General features: G+C 54.8%; 1 protein-coding gene across 5 annotated transcripts in view; it reads left to right on the forward strand.

The window, feature by feature from the left end:
• Positions 1-6,979: 6,979 nt before the first annotated feature.
• GRB10 (growth factor receptor bound protein 10) overlaps positions 6,980-21,036 on the forward strand; it is a 184,325-nt gene continuing 170,268 nt past the window's right edge. For 2 of the 5 annotated variants that reach the window (XM_086697082.1, XM_086697087.1), the window contains exon 1: positions 6,980-7,218. The gene's annotated coding sequence lies outside the window, so the exon portion shown is untranslated. Of the gene's footprint in view, positions 7,219-7,458; positions 8,152-21,036 lie in introns of those variants that run through there. The other 3 variants (XM_086697083.1, XM_086697084.1, XM_086697086.1) reach the window with 3 other exon arrangements.

Raw genomic sequence — 21,036 nt, forward strand, 5'->3', positions numbered from 1 at the left:
TGAAAGAAAGAGGGAGAAGAGATAGAACTAAAAGTAAGGAGAACAAAGGAAAAAACTCTCTCCTGGAGAAACCTGTCCCAGATCGTCACCCCATCAGTCGCCGTGTGTGCTAAACAACAACTGCTCTGGGTTATAAACTCTGCACATTATGGTGAAACAGACTTGTGGAGCAAGAGCACTGAGGGCCCCAGGATGGATGGGGCACTCGCTCCCCCGGCCTCCCCGTGCACGGGGTTTCTCGCCACCTCGAGCGCTGGCTGTGGGATCCCTCCAGTGCGTCCCCGGGATTAGCTGTTCTTTTTCTGTGTAGCCTCACAGGACGATGTGCAGGCAGATTAATCCTCTTAAAGAACGTATGCTAACTGCAGCAGCTTCTCAGTGTAGCGATTCAAACGTTAACTTTGCCATGCTGCCTTGAAAACAAGCCTTCGCTAGCTTTCGCGTGCACCGTGGAAGTTGTGCTCATACTAAATCTTCAGTTGCTCTCGATACGTTTCGCCCATTAAATAGTTTTGTTCTTATTTTGGATTCCCCTTTTAGCTCTGGAATGTTGGTTATTAAAACCATCAAGCGTGTTGGGCTTGGAAATATATTTCATTAAGTAGAGTTGGTATGCTATGAGTGGGTGATTAACTTCTAATTGAGTTTCAGGGCTGGCTTGACTATTTTTTAAGTGGCTGAAAAGGAGCCCATGGTTTAGAGGCATAACTGGGTTTGTGTACCTTGGGATTCAGAATTGCATGCACTCGGAATATATATATATATATAAATATATATATATTTATATATATATAATGTTTGCTTATGTTTTGATGGAGAGCACAAACAGGGGAGGGGCAGAGAGTGACGGAGACAGAGGATATGAAACCAGCTCTGTGCTGATAGCAGCCAGCCCAATGCAGGGCTCGAACTCACCAGCTGAAAGATCATGAGCTGAGCCAAAGTCGGATGTTCAACCGACTGAGCCATCCAGGTGCCACAGGAAGCCACTGTTTTTTTAATGTTTATTTATTTTTGAAAGAGAGAGAGAGAGATAGGAGAGAGCACGAGCAGGGGATGGGCAGAGAGAGGGAGACACAGAATCCAAAGCAAGCTCCAGTCTCCGAGCTGTCAGCCCAGAGCCCGATGTGGTGCTGGAACCCACGAACTGTGAGATCATGATCTGAGCCAAAGTCGGATGTTCAACCAACTGAGCCATCCAGGAGCCCCAGGAAGCCACTTTTAAAGGAGGTGGGGGTCTTGGCTTTTCACTGCCATAAAGGCTACATGCTTTTGGCCAGAGGCTGCTGGTCATTCATTTACCAACCACCCTTCTCTTGAGCCTCCTCTCTTGCTGACTGACCCTGTACCCCGCAAGAGAGAGGTTAAAGGCGCCAGGTGCTGCCAGGGCTTGGGCCCAAGACCATATTTTGACCACTGAGATGTGAGAAGAAATCTGGAGCCTTCTAGAATGAGGAACCTTATAGAAAGGAGGAATGTTTCCTTTCTGCCTTCGGATGCAGCTATACGGGGAAGCGATACCTGGGGCTACATATGCACTGTGACCTCTACAGCACGGAGGGGTGGGGGGGGGGGACAGTTATAGGGCAGAGCCGGCAGTGGGAGTGGCCGAGGGCAGGGTGGGAGGTGCCGAGGTCCTGGATGATGGCAGGGAGGGAGGGGGGTGGTGAGCCCTGCTCTGTTCCCCGCAGCCCAAATCACCCTAAGGAGCACAACATTCCTTCAGTTACGATGGAGATGCCTCAGAAAAAGCCCCAGGAGGTGCTTGCAAAGGCTCACACTATTTGCCATGAGGAGAATGCAAATTAAAATCAGAATGACATACCATCACGCACCAAGTGAAATGCCTGAAAGTCAAAAGCCTGACGATACCACGTATCGATCAAGATAGGGAGGAACTGGAATGCTCAGACATTTTTGGTGCAGGTGCAAATGGCTTCGATCACTTTGAAAAAAGTGTGGCGGGTTCTTTTTTATTATTATTATTTCATGTTTATTCATTTATTATGAGGGAGGGGGAGGTGCAGAGAGAGAGAGGGGGGAGGAGAGAGAGAGAATCCCAAACAGGCTCAGTGCAGAGCCAGACACGGGGCTCGATCTCACAAACCGTGAGATCACGACCTGAGCCGTAATCAGGAGCCGGATACTGAACCGACTGAGCCACCCAGGCGCCCCTTGGTGGGCTTTTATAAAGTCAAATACATATCATACGACCCAGCAATCTCGCTTCTATTATTTACCCAAGAGAAATGAAAACTGACGTCCCCAGAAAAACCCGGGTGGCCGTTTTATTCATAATTGTCCCAAACTGGGACTTGCTCAAATTTTCATCAGCCAGTGAGTGGATGAACACATTGAGGCACAGGCATCCACGCGTCGTATGCAACATTTAAAAAGGAACAGCTGTTGACTCATGAACTGACATAGGTGAATCCCAGATGCATTACGCTAGGTGAGAAAAGCCGGGCAGAAAAGGCCACCTACCATGTGATTTCATCCATATGACCATCTCAAAAAGGCAAAACTGGGAGCCATAAAGTAGAAGAGAGAGGTTGCCAGGACTGGGGCGGGGGCCACAGGGCCAAGAGGGAAGCTTTTGGACAACGACACGGGTCTGTATCTTCACTGATGTCGTGGTGACACAATTGTATACCTTGCCCAAACCCCATAAAATGTGATTTTTTTCTGAAGGTAAAGTAAATCTCAATAAACCAGACTTAAGAAACATCCTTCAGGGGCCCTGGGGTGGCTCCTTCGGTTCAGTGTCAGATTCTTGGTTTCGGCTCAGATCACGACCTCACGGTTCCTGAGTTCAAGCCCCGCGCTGGGCTTGACAGTGTGGAGCCTGCTTGGGATGCTCTCTCTCCCTCTCTGTCTGTCCCTCCCCCACTTGCACAGAGCCTCTCTTCAAAATCAATAAACATTAAGGAAACAAAAAAGAAACATCCTAACATCCTTCAGTGAACCTCTTCTGGGATATCAAGTCATTTTGATTCGAGAAGAGTTCATAAGAAAAATGGATTACCAGGGGAATCTGAAACAAGAGCCGCCCGTCACCCAGACCCGGGGAGATGGGAGACAGAGGGCATGTATTTGGGGCTTGTGACCCAGAATGTCCCCTCACAAACTCAGCCTGGCCCAGCTGTTCCTCACCCGGTCTGACCGTTCAGGGCCTCAAGGCACTCCCAGCTCAGACTCCCAGGGGCAGGTGTCCTTCCGCCCACTGGTAAGCCAACCTACAATCAGGAATCCTTGGGCCAAATGTCTCCCCTCCCCGCCATCCTCCAATCAATTGCTGCTCAGGGACCAAGGGAAGTGGGGCTGTTGGGGGGGGGGGCTATGGACAGTTCCACTTTGGGGGAAATCCGGTTAGCCGCACCCAGGACAAAAAGCTCTCGTTCCCTCTCATTGCCTTTGGAATAAAGAAGAAACTCCGGAGCATGACAAAGAGTCCCTTCTTAGCCTTCCAGCCTGGTCTCTTGTCACATCTCCTGACGCCCCGTGTCTGCCAGCCCCATCGCCCACATGGTATAATCAAATGTGATTACCTGGTAGATTCTTCCTTGGCTTTGGTGAGGCGAATGCCTCTCCCTCCCCTTGGTTCCTGCCTTACAGAACTTACCATGTTGGATTCTCCAGGATATCGCTGCAGCGTTCCACCACGGAGAAGCCTTCTCTTAACCTCACCAGGCTCCCCACCTCTGTATGCAGGGGGAGGGGCAGCCTGGATTCCTCTTGTTTACGGGAGTCAAGGAACCGCTGTGTTTGAAATACTGGTGTGCAAGTTGGGTCATGACGGAGGCTGTTCACAGTGCAGAGTGACCCCCGGGGGTGGGGGGGAAAGGAAGGTGAACTCTACACGGTGGGACTGGCCCAGGGGTCAGCGGTGCAAACAGGTACCTGCCTGTGGCAGGCGCTGTGATTGTATTATGATTCCAGATCAATTCCCCACCCACGGTGAGGGGGGAGAGCAGGCCGTCCAAAGCGCTGTTGACCACTGGTTTCCAGCTGACTCGTCCCTGCACACAGGCGGACCCCAGGACTGGCCTCACCCATGGAAGAAGTGAGGGCCACCTCTGGCCAGGGCATTTCACTGTCAAGGGGCCGTTCACCTTATTCCCTTTTCCTTTGCCAAGGCCGCTGGCAAGGTATGAGACGGTGCCCGGGTCCCAGGTCCTATCATTCATTTACTCCATGCATTGGCTGTATTGGTAAATTCATTTGCGTGACACTAGTTTGCAGTGAGGACTTATTTCACTGAGTGCCCGGCACTCCCCCTGCTGGGGTGATACTGGTGAACAGCACTGGGTTACCCTAGTCACACGCGTACAGCCAACGGAGGAGACAGATATTAACCAATTCATTACCAAGTATACTTAGAGGCTAGAAGATTCTCTACTTTCAGCTGAAGGAGGTTTCTAGCACGCGTTTGTACAATTGAATTCCTCAGTGCCACGAAATCCTGTTTCTTGTCCTGACACCTAATCGCAACCGTACGTTTCCCCTTGGTAAAGCCCTTGAACACAAAGCCACACCGCCTGGTCCCTGGCAGGCTGGGTTCTCGAGGGTAATGTCTACACTGCATGGCTGTAGGCCATCCCGGCTTGCATCCCTCTGAGAGGAAGCATGTGGCCTGTGAGCGTTTGGAATTTGCAGAAGGAGAAGGCACTGAGGTGCAATGTGTCCACAGAATTGGCTCGGCCCCGGGGGACAGCTGCAGTTTTGAGGGCCACAACAAGAGTGACAAGTTCATGAACTTGGATCATCAAGTGGTACTGAATGGGCCCTGCCCAGAGGGAGAGGCATGTGCGGATGTCTGCGAGGAGCTGGAAAATGTAGGGAATGAGGGCCTGTCCTAGGAATCCTGGGGACCAATGTCAGCATGCCAACACTTGAGGACATTTATTTTGATCCTTTCTCAGTGAACAGTAATGTTGGAAAGCCCAGCCATTGTGAGGCAGCTAAATATGACACCTGACCCTCGACAGAATCTTGAGATGGAAACAAAGAAACACGGGGCGCCTGGGCGGCTCAGTGGGTTAAGCGTCCGACGTCGGCTCAGGTCATGATCTCGCGGTCTGTGGGTTTGAGCCCTGTGTAGGGCTCTGTGCCGACAGCTTGGAACCTGGAGCCCGCTTTGGATTCTGTGTCGCCCTCTCTCTCCGCCCCTCTCTTGCTCTCTCTCAAAAATAAATAAACATTAAAAAATTTTTTAAAAATTAAAAAAAAAAAAGAAAGAAACACTGTAAAAAACACTGTAAAAAAGAAAGATTCTCAGATCATCAGGCAAAATTGGGATATGGACCTAGATTATATGCAAGTGTTTTACAGTGTAAATTTATGAATTTGGTAACTGTGCTATGGTTATGTAAGATATTGTCAGTGCTTCAGGAGAGACATAATCAAACTACACAGGAGTGAGAGACTACAGTGCAGGGAGCTTACTACAAGTGATGCAAAAAATATATGCATATGTATATAGATGCTTTTCAAACATCTATTGAAGCTCCCTGCCTATCAGGCTTTCTGCCTGGTGCAGGCATTCGCTGCTAATGGGGGCCTTTGGCAAAGCTGTAAGATTCAAAGCTTATATACTTTTGAGCAGACGCCCAAATTAAGTTTTCTCCTGAATTTTCTCTCCACCCTTTGTCTACAACAGGAATCCTTGGGTTTTCTTCTTCCAGGAATCTAAGCTCCTTCGTACCATTTTCTCTAGATGTTCATCTCATGGTTTTCTCAGCTTGGAGCAAACAGTAGAGCCTTTCAGGAGGCCTATTTTAGCTACAGGAAAGGATGACCCTTCATTGATACATTCCGTCCAAAGGTGGGAAAAGCAGGAGCTATAAAAAAATGCCACAAAGTGTTTTGGCATCATCCTTACTCTGCACTTACCAGCTACCTGACCTTCAACAAGTTATTCAACCTCCAGAAGATTCGGTTTCCCAGTCTGTACAGTGGGCATCTCCCAGAGGTTCAGAGTGGGGGCTTAATTAAGAAGATTAGTGATGTTTGGTACAAAATGTGTGCTGAATAAAGGTAAGTTATTGTGGTGGCTGTTTCCGCCTAAAGACCCAGAAGAAGATGTAATTATAGTTAATATCCTATTTGTATCGTAATTTTGATTGGGGGGAGACATTCATAACCACATTGATGGCAATGGTTTCCATGAATTCGGGGTTCCCTCGTGCTAGTCAGTTTGTTATACCTATGACCTCATTTAACCCCTGGGACATCACTCTCAGGCATGCTCATTAGCCCATTTCAAAGACCAGGACATTGAGGCTTGGCTGCATTGAAGTACGTAGGGCCTCCCCACTCCACCCGCAGATGGGGAAACCGAGGCTCAGAGAGGCGAGGCCTCAGACCTGGCTGGCTGTGGGCAGACACCGCAAACCCAGGTTCTCCTTTCCCGGACAGGGACCACCAGCCCACGACAGAGTCCGGGCATCCGCAGCTGGTCCCTCTGGTCCATCTGGTCCTCCTGCTGCACCCGGGATCAAGGATTTGGACTGCACGGTTAATACTTCTGAGTTTCAAAGGATTCGCTACCAAATTGCCTTTCGGGACAGGTCCGACGGTGTCTTTCGCTGGCGCCAGAGCTTGGGCTGCCCGGATCCCCCACTCGGGGGGCCCTGGGGTGGGGGTGGGGGGGGGCAGGACGCGGAATCCCCTCGCCCCTGCACAGCTGTGCCTTTCCGTGCCTGCCCGGGCAGAGGCCTCCCCGGGTGCGGCCCCCCGCGCCCCCCGCGCCCCCGCGCACCCCGCCCTGCGCCCAGGCCGCGGCTCCGCCCGCGCTGGCGGCCGCCGAGCGGTCCGGGCTGCGGCGGCGGCGGCGGCGGGAGGAGGAGGAGGAGGAGGAGGAGGAGGAGGAGGAGGAGGAGGAGCAGGAAAAGCGGCAGGGGGAGGAGGCGGAGGCGGCGGAGGCGGGCGGAGGCGGGCGGCGGCGGGCGGGGCCGGGCGGGTTTAAAGCCCAGCGAGGGGGTGGGGAGGCCGGGAGGAGGCAGGAAGGGACGCGAACGGCGCGCCGGCGGCGGGCTCGGCTCGGAGGCCGCAGAGACCCGCGCGGAGCCGAAAGTTTGCGCGCAGCGCCCCCCCACCCCCCCTTTTCGGGCGGCGGCGCGCGGGGGGCCGGGACCGCCCTGCGCGCCGCCCTCGCCCCGGCCGCGCCGAGGGTCGCCGGCGGCCACGCGGAGGCGGCCGGGAGCGGCGCCGCGGCAGGTACGGAGTTGGGCGGGGAGCGCGGCGGCAAGTTACTTTGTGGTCGGCGCGGCCGGGCCCGGCGGGAGGGCGCTCCCCGCGCCGTCATTGTCTGCGCTCGGGCCGGCCGGCCGGGGACGCCGGGCGCCGCGGGGGCGCGGCGGGCGGGCGGAAGGGCGTCGCCTCGGGGCCGGGGGGCTGCGGCGCGCGGCGGGGAGCCGGGAGCCGGGAGCCGGGGGGCGGGGAGCGGGAGCGGCGGGGCGCGGGGCTACGCGCGCGGCGATCCCGGCCCGGGAGTCGAGGGGCCGGGCGGCGCCTTCCCGAGCCCTACTGTCCGACGCCGGGCGCCCGCGGACCGGGGCCGGGCCCTGAGCGCCGAGGCCGCGCTCCCGAGCCGCCCCGAGGGTGGGCGCCGGCCGCCCTTGCAGCCCCCAGTGCGCCCGCGGCCGTGGGGCCCTGCCCTCTCCAGCCGGAGCGCCGCCCGGCCGCGGGATCCTGGCTTTTTTTTTTTTTTTTTGGTTCTGTTAGTGGCCCCGTTACCCGCCGCTGGGGCCTAACACCAAGTTGTGGGCTCGCGGATCAGCCGTCCGCCAGCCGTGGAAACGCGATAAGAGCCAGACGGTTCGCAGAAGGAAATTTCTGATGCAACTCTCCGCCTTCGCTGGTCGCCTCTCCAAACGCCTGCCTTGCGACTGCCCTGCAGCCTGTGCGTTATGGAAATGAGGGTATTCTCGACTTTTGATGGGGTTCGTCTTTTCCGGGCGGTGGAAGGAACGCCAACTTTGTGCCATTCGCCCCTGACCGGAACGGTGGGCAGGGTAGGGGAGCCGCGGGGGACGTGGACCCGCTCCCGGAGCTTGGCTACGCGTCGGGAAAGATCGCGTGCCTGCAAACGTTGTATCCACTTTCATTGAAGAGATGCAAAGAAAAAAGGCCCCAAAACAAGTAGCGCTCGTGAGTAAATACGCGTTATTGCACAACTTTCTCTGTGCTGCTGTTTACGAGGCCAGGCCCGGAACACTTTGTTTCCGAAAATGCTGATTCAGCCATTTGGAGCCCCCGACTTTTCAGAAATGGTGCTCTCTTTAACGTTTCGCTCAGTTTTACTCGGAACACATGTTGGTGAGCGCAGCAACAGGCGTTGGCTAGAGTTTACAGCACAAAGCTGCTCGTTTCTCACTGGGGTTGACCTAGTGTCTCCCTCTCTTTCTTTCCCAGAGGAAAAATAGGTAAAATCGAGGTTTCTGCAGAGGAGGAAGTTTTCCCCTACTCGGGGGATGGCGAGGTGTCTTTTAGGGGAGGATTTTATTAAGGGAAAGCCCCAAAACCAAATATGTGTTTCCAGGAATGATTCTGGATGACCGTTTTTTTTTTCCTTCCTGTTAAAAATCTGAACTGTAGGATTACTGCATATAATAGTTGAGTTTTATTGGGAACACTTAAAAGAGAAGGGCCACGCAGGCCAATCCCCAGATTACAGGGAGGGAATTTGAGGACAGATGGACTTACACACCCAGCAAGTGGCTCCTGTAACTGAGAGGTGTCGCCACTGATACTCCCTGAGCAGTTCACGGTGCAAGAGACTCGCAAAGAACCTTATTGCTTTAATCCCCTCCAGCCCCATGATCCTCGTTTTACTGGTAGGGAAACTGAGGCTCAGGAGGTTAATCGGCAGGCCTGCGGTCACATGACCGGCAAATGACAGAGCTGTCACCAGAGCCTAAGCTTTGGATTTTGTTTTTAGCCCTGTGTGTTTTGTGCTGCTGCCCAAGTCCATTGTTCCTGAAAGTGAAATGGCCCCCGGGGGGAGGCTCCTGCTGCCGGCCTCACGCACCTGGAGAAGGGAGAGGAGGCTCTGTGACCATTCTGGTCGCTTCCAACCTTCCAGATTTCTGTCCGATCGCCAGGCCGTTGTCATTTTGTGCACTTCTTTTTATCCTCCAAATGCACTTATTTGGGGGAGGAAACTTGGATGTCGTGAGTTTGACACGGCCGTTGTGTTTCGTGTCATTAAAACAGCGTTCTAATAAAAGCCTTGTATCCCTGAAGTCATCTGTTGACTCTCGCCTGTGGTCTTTACCACTTTGGGGGCGGTGCTGGGCTGGGCAGAATGCCTTTCCTTTGTGAATCAGGAACCCAGAGCCGGGAGGCTTCTCGCCAGCTATTTGTCTAGAGAGTTATTGGTGGTGGCCGTTGGGATCGGAACCCAGGGCCAGTCTGGGAGGCCAGTCAGCCTCCAGCTGGAGAGAGCTGGAGTCCAAATCTAGGAGCTAGCATGAAACTTTGATTTTGACCGGGTGGCGGGTCTGAGACTTTATAACACACGGAAACCACAGTCCTGACTGAACAGAGACCAGCCCCATCAGAGCTGTGGACGTTCTGGGTTGGTGTAGCTGGTAAAGCGTAATGCTTTGAAGGTGGCATTGTTTCAGGAACCGATTCGCTTGGAGTTCTGTCCCTTTCTCAAACCGGTAGGAGGGCGACAGGGTGTTCTTGAGCCGGTGTCTGGGGTGAGCTGGGTTCCTGTCAGCACTGGGAGCTGGGGGGGCGTCTGCTCGGTTCAAGGGGGCAGTGTGTTAAGCAAGGGCTCCTGGGGAGAGAGTATTTGCTGTGTCTTTCATTTAGGTCACCACCATGTTCAGAATTGAAATAGGACTTTTGCTGCCTAGTGAAGGTTTTCTTCTTTAACCTGTCCTTGTTTTTCGCTTAATGGTAGAACCATGGGAAATCAAGGAAGGAATTGAGACAGTTAAGCTCCTTGGTGGGCGAGGCTGGCAGACGGGCACTTGGGGGATCTGGCAACCTTCTAGAAGGTCTGCATGCTGATGGGTGTATAACAGATCTCATCCATTCAGGCACCTGCTGGCATTGGGTTGGTATTAGAGTCATAGCTGCACGCTTCTGGGGAGCTGTCTGTGCTCCCCCTCTTTCTGCCTCTGGCAGGGACACCTCGCCTCCACTGTCCTCTCCGGCTTTGAGGAACTTCTGAACTTTTCTCCATGGAACAGGCTTTGTCCCTGCTCCTGGGGATCACAGAGCCTGATACCTGGAAGGACATGAAAGTGGGGAAGCGTGAAACCTTTCTAGAAAGGCTCTTCTGTAATGATAGGAAGAAAAATGGCAGGACGGTCTTTGAGACGGTAACTGAGAAAGCCGTGGCCCAGGGTTGTGGAATGTCCTCGGACAGGCAGAGAGGAGCGGTCCTGACTTTCTGCCTTTGGGGTTCACCGACTCTGAGGGGATCTCCCCTTTATGCCTCTGCCATGGCAGAGATGGCCCGGACTCAGAGGGAAGCTTCCTCGCTGGTCCTGTGTGTGGTTTTGCCCGTTTGTGAAGGCAGCATGTCGAGGTGGAAATAGGATGCCCGCCCAGAATGCTGGGCATGAAGTTGGTGCATTGCGACTGGATGCCACTGGGGACGCTGGAATATCATTCCCATTTTTCAACCATTAAATTTATATGTGGGTTTGGGGGTTGCGGGTTTCCCTCGATGGTTGAGATCCTTGATTTGAGCATTGACTTAGGCTGGACCCACCAGAGTGGCCGGTGTGTTTTGGCATCCCCTGTGGGACAGGGTGCTGGGGAGGTGTTCTGCTCCCTTTTTGCTCTGTGCAGAGTAGCGGCCCGTACCGATGTTTGCACGAGGCCGGCTGCCTCAGTTTGCCTGCTGGGTCTGCCCCTTCCTAACGTGGCGAGCCTGAGTCACCACTAAGCTCATCGGTGAAATGAGACTCAAAGATGTATTCACCTGCATAGGGCTGGGGGAAGGGAGGAGGCTGGTGGCATTGTGTGACCCGCCGTGTAGCGCGTGATGCTTAGCGAGAGTCCAGACACCCTGCTTCCGTGCACGCTCAGCCTTGGCTTTGAGCCGCTCGTGTGCTTGATTATCCTGCTTTCTATTAATCCGCGGCGTCTGCTAGAGAGAGGGCTCTGCTGCTCAGAGAGGCGCCTGCCCGCGCTTCGCGCGTTTTCGCTGCACCAGACCTTGGCAAGTTGACCGTGACTCGCGTTGAGCACAGACCCTGTGAGAATCCTGTTCTTGCCTGGCTGTAGCCACCACAGGTGGGGTTCGAAGAGGAAAGCGGGGTGGTGTGACATAGACGGTTTCTGGTGGCAGAGCATTCGGCTCCGACGACGGTGACCAGCAGGCATCGACGTACTGGTTCCCTGCAGGGAAGACCTCGGAGCCGCGGAGGCCCCGGCGGGCTGCGGCGCTGTGTGCGGGGAGACCCCTGGTCTTGGGCACGTGGAGCCAGGTGGCGTCTGTTTTCAGATCCTTGAGGGGGGTGGGTGTCTGGAGTCCACAGAGACTTAGTCCAGCTGAGACAAGTGCGTGTGCACCGTAGGTCCTGATGGGCTGACCGTGAGCCTGGGAAGCAGGTCTACACACTGTCCAAGGGCTGTGCTGGTGGCCAGCCCTGCCTCTCCCTGAGTCCTGCCTGGGTTTCCTTGCTTCCTTTTCTTCCTTCCTTTTCTTTTTCTTTTCTTTCTTTCTTTCTTTCTTTCTTTCTTTCTTTCTTTCTTTCTTTCTTTTCTTTTCTTTTCTTTTCTTTTCTTTTCTTTCTCTTTTTCTTTTTTTTCTTTCTTTTCTTTTCTTTTCTTTTCTTTTCTTTTCTTTTCTTTTGTTTTCTTTTCTTTTCTTTCTTTCTTTTTGTATTTTTAATGTTTATTTTGTTTTTGAGAGAGAACACGTGAGCTTGCAGGGTAGGGGCAGAGAGGGGGAGACACAGAATCCAAAGCGGGCTCCAGGCTCCAAGCTGTCAGCACAGAGCCCTACACAAGGCTGGAACTCACGAACCATGAGATCACGACCTGAGCTTAGTCAGAGGCTTAACCGACTGAGCCCCCCAGGTGCCCCATGTCCCCCGTTTCTCATATGATTCTTTGATTTCTCTGCTAGGAAGATCAGAAGCTGGCTTTCTGTCCCATCCCTGTCCTGCCCCTGTACTTCTTGTCCCCCTGTTGCCTCTGCTGGCGAGATCGGCCCGACCGTCACCCACTGCTGATGCTATTGGGTCAGCCCCTCAATGCTCCTGGTGCCCGGCCCTGTAGCGCACTGCGGTCCCTTCCACTGCCGGAACGTGGCGCTTTCTCTGGGCGAGCTTCTGCGTCTGCTTGGTGGTTTATGTATTTCGCACCCCCCCACCCCGATCTTCTCCATCAGCCTTGGGCGGGGGTGGGGGGGGCCTTGCCCTTCTCTTGGATCCCTTGTCTCTCCTTTTCCTCGTCTCTTCCCACAGCAGGACGGAGAACATTCTGTCTTCGCTTCGGAGACGCAGTTGCTTGCAAATTTCTTGAGACCTGGTGTGTCTGCACACATCTTTATTCTACTCTCGCAGGTCCGTGTGTCCAGGAGAGACTCCTAAAGTGGTGGTTTTCCCTCACGTGTGTGAAGGCTGCTGCTGTGTGTAGACAGAATGCAGTTGAGAATGAAGCTGGTCTGGTTCTTGATGCTTCGTCTGAAACCTGCTCCGTATTTTTCTTTTTCTCATGTCTTGAAGCTTGTAGGATATTCTCTTTGAATCTTTGTTTGGAAATCCCTTGAAGAAGTGCCCTGACCCTGCATCCGTCGTGCGGGGTACATCGAGGGTCTCTACAGGCTGAACGTTTTTGAAGGAATCCTTTAGTTTGTCTTCTTCCGTCTTATTTGCTTGTTAGCCTACAGGATGGGTTCTCCGTTTACTTTTTAGCTCCTGCTTTCTGTCTGTTCTGTTCCGGGTTGTGCAGGGTGTTAGCCTTTCTAACCCTTTCTGTTGGGTTGTAAATTTCTGTCTTCATTTTTTAATCCCCGAGGACCTCTTTTCTGATTCTTTTCTTTCAATAAACTTTTAAAAAAATATTTATTTATATGAAAAAAATTTGTTTTTGATATTTATTATTTATTTTTAAGAGGGAGACAGAGAGCAAACGGGGGACGGACAGAGAGAGAGGGAGACACAGAATCCGAAGCAGGCTCCAGGCTCTGAGCTGTCAGCACAGAGCCCGACGTGGGGCTCGAACTCACGGAGTGTGAGATCGTGACCTGAGCTGAAGTCGGACCCTCAACTGACTGAGCCACCCAGGTGCCCCTATTTATTTTTGAGAGAGAGTGTGAGCACAGGAAACACAGAGGGGGGGCGATACAGAGGATCCTAAGGGGGCTCTGCACTGACAGCCCAGTGGGGGGCTTGAACTTACGAACCTCGATATCAGGACCTGAGCCGAAGTTGGATGCTTAACTGACTGAGCCCCCCCTTCCCCCCCCCCAGGCACCCCTCAATTAAACTAAGATTTTAGAGCAGTTTTAGACATTTAGGCATTTGTTATGTCATTGAACCTGTAGCAACACTCTGTCATTGCTGAAAATGATTACTTTTAATGGCATAATATCCTTATTTCATAGATGGCTCTATTTGTTAAATTTTGGGAGGGGGTATATTCATTTCTGGTTTTTTTTTCTCTTTTTCCAATATTGTTTATTTTCTCCAATTTTTATATTTAAAAGTTTTCTACACCTCTGGGCCTGACTTAGGCAGACAGCAGAGCCCGTGGCAGGGAAGGGCTCACAGGGATGTTTTATTTGGGTTTCTAAGCCTGGGGAAGCAGGGGTGAAGCAGGGAGGGAGGCAGTAACCAGGGGACTGGCCTCTGCAGTAATTGAGAGATACTGATGGAGGGCTCCAGATTGTGACTGTCCCCAGACAGTCTTGGGGCCGGGGAGGGGAGGAGGGGGACTCCTTTTCCCTTCTGTATCCACCTGCCAGGCCGTGTGTGTAGGCCTGCGGGTGCTGGGTGCAGACCACGCGGGCAGGCCTTCCTCGACCACCCATGGGCCTGTGCCCAGGCGGTCACCCCAGCAGTGGCCGGACAGAGGCCGAGACGGGTGAGGCTGGGGTGGTGTCTGACTCACTCCACGTGGCCCCCATCTTTCAGGTTCAAGGCTTTGCTTAGACTTCCGGGCCCTTCGAGGACGGCTGTGTGGCTGCCCCGATGTCCGGGAGCCCCTGGTGCCGTGTCCTAGGTCTCTTCTCCTCGGCCGGCTGGACTGTGTGCAGACACCTCTTGATCGCGGGCCCTGGGGACATCCGCAGCCCTGCGTCACCTGCACCTGGCCCACCTGCGCTCAGCCTGGTCCCAGAGACGACCCCCCACCCCCACCCCCCTCAGCTGCTTCAGAAAGCAGCCTGCTCTTGCCGTGCTGAGAGCAGGGCGTTCGCCCGGCTGATGGCTTTGGGGGAGGACGCGGGTCCTTCAACTTGAGTGAATTCTCTTGTTTCAACCCCGCCTCTCCTACGCTGCCAGGGGTAAATGGTGGCTCTCCTTCCTGACACTTGCTGGGCTGGCGAGATGTCAGCCTTTGTCTCCACTCTCTGGCCTGGCGTCTGGCTCCTTTGCATTTTTGAGTCAACTTCCCCTCGTCCACCGGCTTTCCGGCTTTTATGCCTCTTAAAAGATCCCCTTCCTGTTGTCGCCGCACAGCCGAGTGTGGGCTCCGTGGGTCATTTGGCGCAGGCCTGGCTTTTCTGGATTCTTTGCCTGCCGCTGCGCTGGTTTCCCTCTTGCTCTCCCACACGCGCCTGTAGCTGGGAGCACCGGGCTTTTTTATGGGGGGGGGGCGTGGCAGGGGAAGGCCCTTTGGTCCTGGGAATCGCTGTTCTTTCCCGGGAGGCTGCAGGGCGGGTGTGATCCAAGCCGAGGCGTTCACGGTCAGGGCCGAGGGCAGAGGGCAGGGTGGACGGGACCCCTGAGCCTCCTTCGGGAGGCGGACTGCGGAGGTGGGTTGGAGTCACCGCAGAGAGCAGCTGGGCGTTGTCAGGTCTGGGAGGCAAGGGGGGCCAGTGACTCGCTCTGTCACCTTGGGGAAGTCCCTCTGCCTGCACCTTGACTTCTCCTGGAATTTCGGGGTTGACCTCTGTGCCTTGGTTTACCCCGTAGCATCTCCACCACAGGGACGCCCGGTATTGGCGTTCACACTCGGCTGGAGTGTGCTTCCCCTCGGCACACAGGCCAGGCGGTTCAGGATCTGCCGGGACGGTGACAGGGACTCACGGCAGTTCGTTTTGGGTCGAACACTCTGCTTTTGGTCTGCTTTCATGGGGTCGACTTTACTCTTTTGTTTTTATTAAAAACACTTTTTTTTTTTTTTTTAATTTTTTTTTTCAATGTTTGTTTATTTTTGGGACAGAGACAGACAGAGCATGAACGGGGGAGGGGCAGAGAGAGAGGGAGACACAGAATCGGAAACAGGCTCCAGGCTCTGAGCCATCAGCCCAGAGTCCGACGTGGGGCTCGAACTCACGGACCGCGAGATCGTGACCTGGCTGAAGTCGGACGCTTAACTGACTGCGCCACCCAGCGCCCCTAAAAACACTTTTTAAAAATATGTATTTATTTTTGAGAGGGGGGAGAGAGAGAGAGAGAGAGAGAGAGAGAGAGAGAGAGAGAGAGAATCCCAACCAGGCTCCACGCTGTCAGCATGGAGCCCGACGCGGGGCTCGAACCCACGAACGGGAGATCGTGACCTGAGCCAAAGTCAGACGCTCAACCGACTGAGCCCCCCAGGCGCCCCTTTGGGGTCGAAATGTCGGAAGCATGTGGTCCTGGTCACCTTAGAGCCTCTCTGCCCCACTGCGTCCTCCAGGTTGGAGGACCCGTGACCCCCCCACTCGTTCTGGGGAGCACTTTGTCATTCTCTGCGTGTGTGAACACAGCGCCTCGCTGGGCTCCTGGCTCCCTGCTCCCTTTTTTTTTTTTATTTTTTTTAATTTTTTTTATTTTTAAAAAAATTTTTTTTTTCAACGTTTTTTATTTATTTTTGGGACAGAGAGAGACAGAGCATGAACGGGGGAGGGGCAGAGAGAGAGGGAGACACAGAATCGGAAACAGGCTCCAGGCTCTGAGCCATCAGCCCAGAGCCCGATGCGGGGCTCGAACTCCCGGACCGCGAGATCGTGACCTGGCTGAAGTCGGCCGCCCAACCGACTGCGCCACCCAGGCGCCCCTCCCTGCTCCCTTTTATACGCACGTGAGCATGGTAGTGTCTGAGCGTCAGAGTTCGCTTCGAGGTTGACCGTTCTTACTGCCGTGAGCGAGGTGACGTGCTCGCCGGCTCTGTGGCCTCGTGCCACAGAGTCACTTATCTCCGGGCCACGTTGTTTCCCCTTTGTTCGTTTCGGGGCTGTGCGTGCGCATCGTGTCTCTGGTGACTGATGCTCCCTCCGGAGCGCTTGTTAGCCTCTGGCTTCAAGAGGTGGCTTCTTTCCCTTCCTGGCGGTTCTTGCTCTGACATTTTGGGGACGGGTGTGCGTGACCCTGGAAACCCAGAACTGGCTGTCCGTGGTGTTCACGCAGGCCCCCAGAGGTGGAAAGAGTGGACGCCCGTCACGTGTCCGGCTCATGGGCCCGGGGTTCCACCAGCCCAGTGTTGTGCCTGGTTTCCCAGGTGGATGGGGAGAACTTTGTTTCCACGAGTAGCCAGTGTGTGTCCCGGGCCATCAGAGCGCAGGTGGCTTGCGGGGGAGGCCCAGGCACAGTGCAGGGGACAGGGGCTTCTTTTCGATTGCCACGAGAACCAGGGGTTGGAGGGTGGGCTTGGGCAACAGAGGTGCTCGCTGAAGCCTTGGGGTGTGACCCGGTCCCTGGGGTTTGGTCCGGCTGTGCGCCCCCCTTTCCTCCAAAGTGCCGTCCCCTTGAAACTGAGGAGTGTGGGGCCAGGGCCGTGCTATAGGGTCCTCGGGGCACATGTGGAGTGACAAGAGTGGGTCTCATTGTACATATTTTGGAGGCAGGGCAATGTCCTCCCCTTGCCAGGATGGCTCCCCCACTTTCTCCATGTCAGAGCATGTCAGGCTGTGTCGTGGGGTGCCCACGATCCCAGGATCTGGTGTTCTGCACCCAAATTCCATGGTGGGGGCATAGCTGTGTGGCCTGCACCCCAGCTGGTCTCCCGCTCTGCGCATTGTGCGGCCTGCCACGAGTTCTGTCTCCCACCCTATGCCACTACGGATGTGGATTCACTGGGGCCCAGTGCTGCAGTGACCCTGTGGTCTTCACCTGCACGTTGGCCAGGCAGGGCCCGGCCCCGGGTGATCAGAAAAGATGCCAGTGGTCAGCTCTCTGTTCTCGCTGTGCGCTTTGGTGGCCTGGGGGTGCCGAGTGGCTGTGTGGTCTTAGAAGCGCCGTCCCTAGCCAGCCCGGTCTCCTGCTGCCCAGTGGGAGTCCGGGAACCCACAGCCCCTGGGTCTCAGCTGGCGGGTGATGTTATGTAACCGTTTCTAACTTAAATTGTTTAATATGTAACAAGTAATAACCGTACCCAGATAAGCCGTCCGCTATCTCTTGGCCAAGCGGTAGGCAGGGGGGCGTGGGCGCCAGCTGGAGAAGTGGACAGATAAGGGTTTGCCCTGGGGAAACTGGCCCTTTTTCTCTGCTAAGGACAGATACCGAGGCCTGCCTGGACTCCGCTTAAACCCCGCCGACACGTACGGTCTGGTAGCAAAGCCGCAGGTCAACACACGTTGTGACGTTGTGTCCTTCTGTCCAAACCCGCCTCCTCCACCGATGAGGGGAGAGCGTGAGACGCTGGGGAGACGGCACAGCTTGAATTAGTTCAGCACGTGGCTGCAAACGCAGGTGGCGCTTCCTGGCCCTCTCTCTGAGAAGCACAGTCAGGTCACCTGTCCCCCACGTTGATTGCCCCTCTGATCACCTGCCATCTGCTGGGGGGGCGGGGAATGGCAGGAGTCCCTGCCAGGGTGTCGACAAGAGACGCCCACACACAGCAGCTATTGTCTGGGGAGGCTGCCGTGTGCGCGGCTGGACCCCTCATTCCCCAGCCTAGCGAGGACAAAGTGGGCGCGCCTGCCCTCACGGTTCCCCGTAAGCGCGAGAGGTGGCCGGCGACTGCGGGGTCTGGCCTGTGCTGAACCTGAGTCTGGTTACAAGTAACCGAGGGACCAGGCACTGTCTTCAGTCCCACAGCGTGTCTCTGCTCCTTTACGTCCCGTGTCATTTGCTGGGTGGTCCCCGCCCAGGTGTCACCCAGGAGTGTTGGGTGGGGCTAGAGGGTGGGCCTTGGGAGAAGGACTTGGTTTTTCCTCTCCTCTGGCACTCTGGGGCACAAGGGGGGTGAAGACCCACGGAGGAATGCTTAGTTCAGGTTTGGGGTGCAAGGCGGCCACACGGGGAAGCACGGTTTCACCGTAGTGGGTGTTAGTGCGCCGCTGGCTTGGGGGCCCTCGCTGCGCGCCCTGTGCCCGGAGCCCCCGAAATGGATGGAGCTCAGGGCCTTGGAGGGTGGAGGCGGGGTGGGGTGGGGTGTGTGCTAACCGCTGCAGGGCGCGGCCCACGGGAGGTACAGTGATTTCACTGTTGCTTTGACAGGGGTGGGAAGGACCCCAGGAGGAGGGAATATAAGCGTGCATGACGCCTCGGCATTCTCGAAGGCTTCCTGGCACCCACTGGCGTCACTTAAGTTCCACCCAGAGCTGCGTGTCTGAACTTTTCAGAGAACATCACATCTTTTGGATTTTGGCGTTTGGTGACATTTTTGCTACTGTCCAGATTCACTGATGCTTGACCCTGATGGTCCTGCAGAAGCCGGGCAGCCTCTTGGGGTGTGGACTTGGGCCGTGGTCAGAGTGTCTTAGGAAATCCGCGCGGACTGGAACAGGTGTACCTTCCTTTCAGACGGCAGGCGATGCTCTGAGATGCCCGGGTGGAGGACTGATGTTAGGAGAAACCAGGGGTTCTCAGGCGGTGACCTCTGCACCTCCTGTTTCAGGGTCCCCGCCCCTCTGTGCATGCCCCCAGGTCTTGCTCCGATGTGGGAGACCTGGCTTGCAGAGCTGCGGTCTGGGGTCTCCCACCTTTGGGAAGCAGCCAGGTGACTCATACGGGGACACACAGCTGGAGAAGTGATGCGTGGTGCAGAAGTCCCCGCCGTTCAGGATCTGTGTTCCAGGCTTGGGACCCCCAGTTGGGTCAGGAACTTGGCAGCTCCCACCTGCCAGAATTCTTGCCTGATCAGAAGGTCAAGGGCAGAGCGAGGGGTGGCGTTGGGGTAGTCTGAGCCTTGTGGGCCCCAGGGTGGGGGGGGCTGGGAGAGGATGTGAGAAGGGGCTGTTGTGTGGCCGTTCTTGTTTCTGTGTAGGCTCCAGGGCTCCACCAGCCCCGCCCAGCGCCCGCAGTTAACACGGCCACACATCAGATCCAAAATTGGTGTGATGTGCCCATATTTACTCATGTTTCATAGAATTCACTGGGGTTGGTGTCCTAACCCATCCCACCCATCCCAAACCTTACAAGTCCCTGAACCCTTTCTATGAAGGCTTATTCTGATCAATTCAGGGAGAACATTCTCCTTCCCTCCTCCCGTGGGGCGTGGGCTTTGGTGGAGGCTGAATTAGAGGGACAGGAAATTGCTGAGTAGGGGACCTAGAGGGTCAGCGGGTGTGTGCTGTATCCGCTTGCTTCTTCCTCCCTTTTCTTTCCCTGTCTCCTTGGGCAGGGAGTCCAGGCTCTCCAGAACCTTCCTGGTCTGTGGGGCATTGTCTGCAGGCACGTGGAAGAGGGTCAGAGCCGAGCTCCAGAGGCTCCCGGCTCAAGTCTGATGTCAGGGAGGGAGGACGGCCCTAGGTGCACGGATGGGACCTTTAGGTCATCGACGATGAACTTGTTTCTCCTCTCAGTTAACTTCTGTGCAGAAGCGGTGCTGGGGCCTGGGCTCCCACGATTTGCTTTCCCCGGGGACGGCTGGAAGCTCTCAGCGCTTGGGCAGCACTTAAGCAGGAGAAGGGTCTCTCCAGGGATGTTCTGGATGGTTCGGCAGGTGTTTGAGGAGCTGGCGTGACTCCTCAGTCCACGGCTGCCCTGCTCACGTTCAAGATCCTTGATGTCTGTGGAGGAAGGGACAGCGAGCAGCCGAGGGATGCATGGCTTGGCAACAAAGAAGCAATACCAGCGTATTTTTCACTTACCTTCCCGGAGGGAGCTGGCAAGTGTTTGTATTGACACAAGTTCAGTATTAACAGTGTCTGCAAACAGTACTTAGACTTAAATGTGCCCATGAGTTGCCCAGGGATCTTGTTAAAATGCGGATTGTACCTCAGAAAGTCTGGGGTGCGGCTCCCAGGCAGGCCGTCCTCGTGCTGCCGCTCAGAGCCACACTTTGTGTGCTTAGCTCTTAATCTGTGTGTGCCGTCTTGTCTTTGGTTTCTTCTCTAAAATTAACGCTGTAAGGGCTATTATTACTAATGCTGTTACTTAATCAGGAATTTTGCCAGAACTTTTTCAGTGACGTGCCCTGCATTGTTGTACGTGGCATTCTTTCTTTTCTTTTCTTTTTTTTTTAAGTTTATTTATTTTGAGGGAGAGAGGGAGAGAGAGAGAGAGAGAGAACAAGTTGGGGAGGGGCAGAGAGAAGGAAAGAGAGAATCCCAAGTAGGCTCCGAGCCATCCATGCAGGGTCCCGCGTGGGGCCTGAACTCACCCCCAGTGAGATCATGACCTGAGCCGAGATCAAGAGTTGGGACGCTTCACTGACTGTGCCTCCCAGGGAGCCCACTTGTAAGTGGCATTCTTAAACGTGCCCCTACTTTATTCCAATTTTTCATATTGGCACAGAGTCCTACTTTGACATTTACTTGGGTCCCCGTGGCTTTTACTCGGTGGTTTTTCTTTCTTTTACGATGAGAGAAAACTGAAAAGGTGGAACCCTTTTGAATCTCGCATGGTCCAGATGCCCAACCTGTCTACATCATAGCGGCACGATCCGTGTCCCATCGAGCTTGGAAACCCCAGGACCCCAAGCAGCACAGAGAGACGCTGCTGAAGTCCCCAGGAGGTCGCCTGTCCTCTGCCA

Source organism: Puma concolor, chromosome A2 (assembly GCF_028749965.1).
Source record: "Puma concolor isolate L17-30 chromosome A2, mPumCon1.1.hap2, whole genome shotgun sequence".
In the NCBI taxonomy this organism is placed as follows: domain Eukaryota; kingdom Metazoa; phylum Chordata; class Mammalia; order Carnivora; family Felidae; genus Puma; species Puma concolor.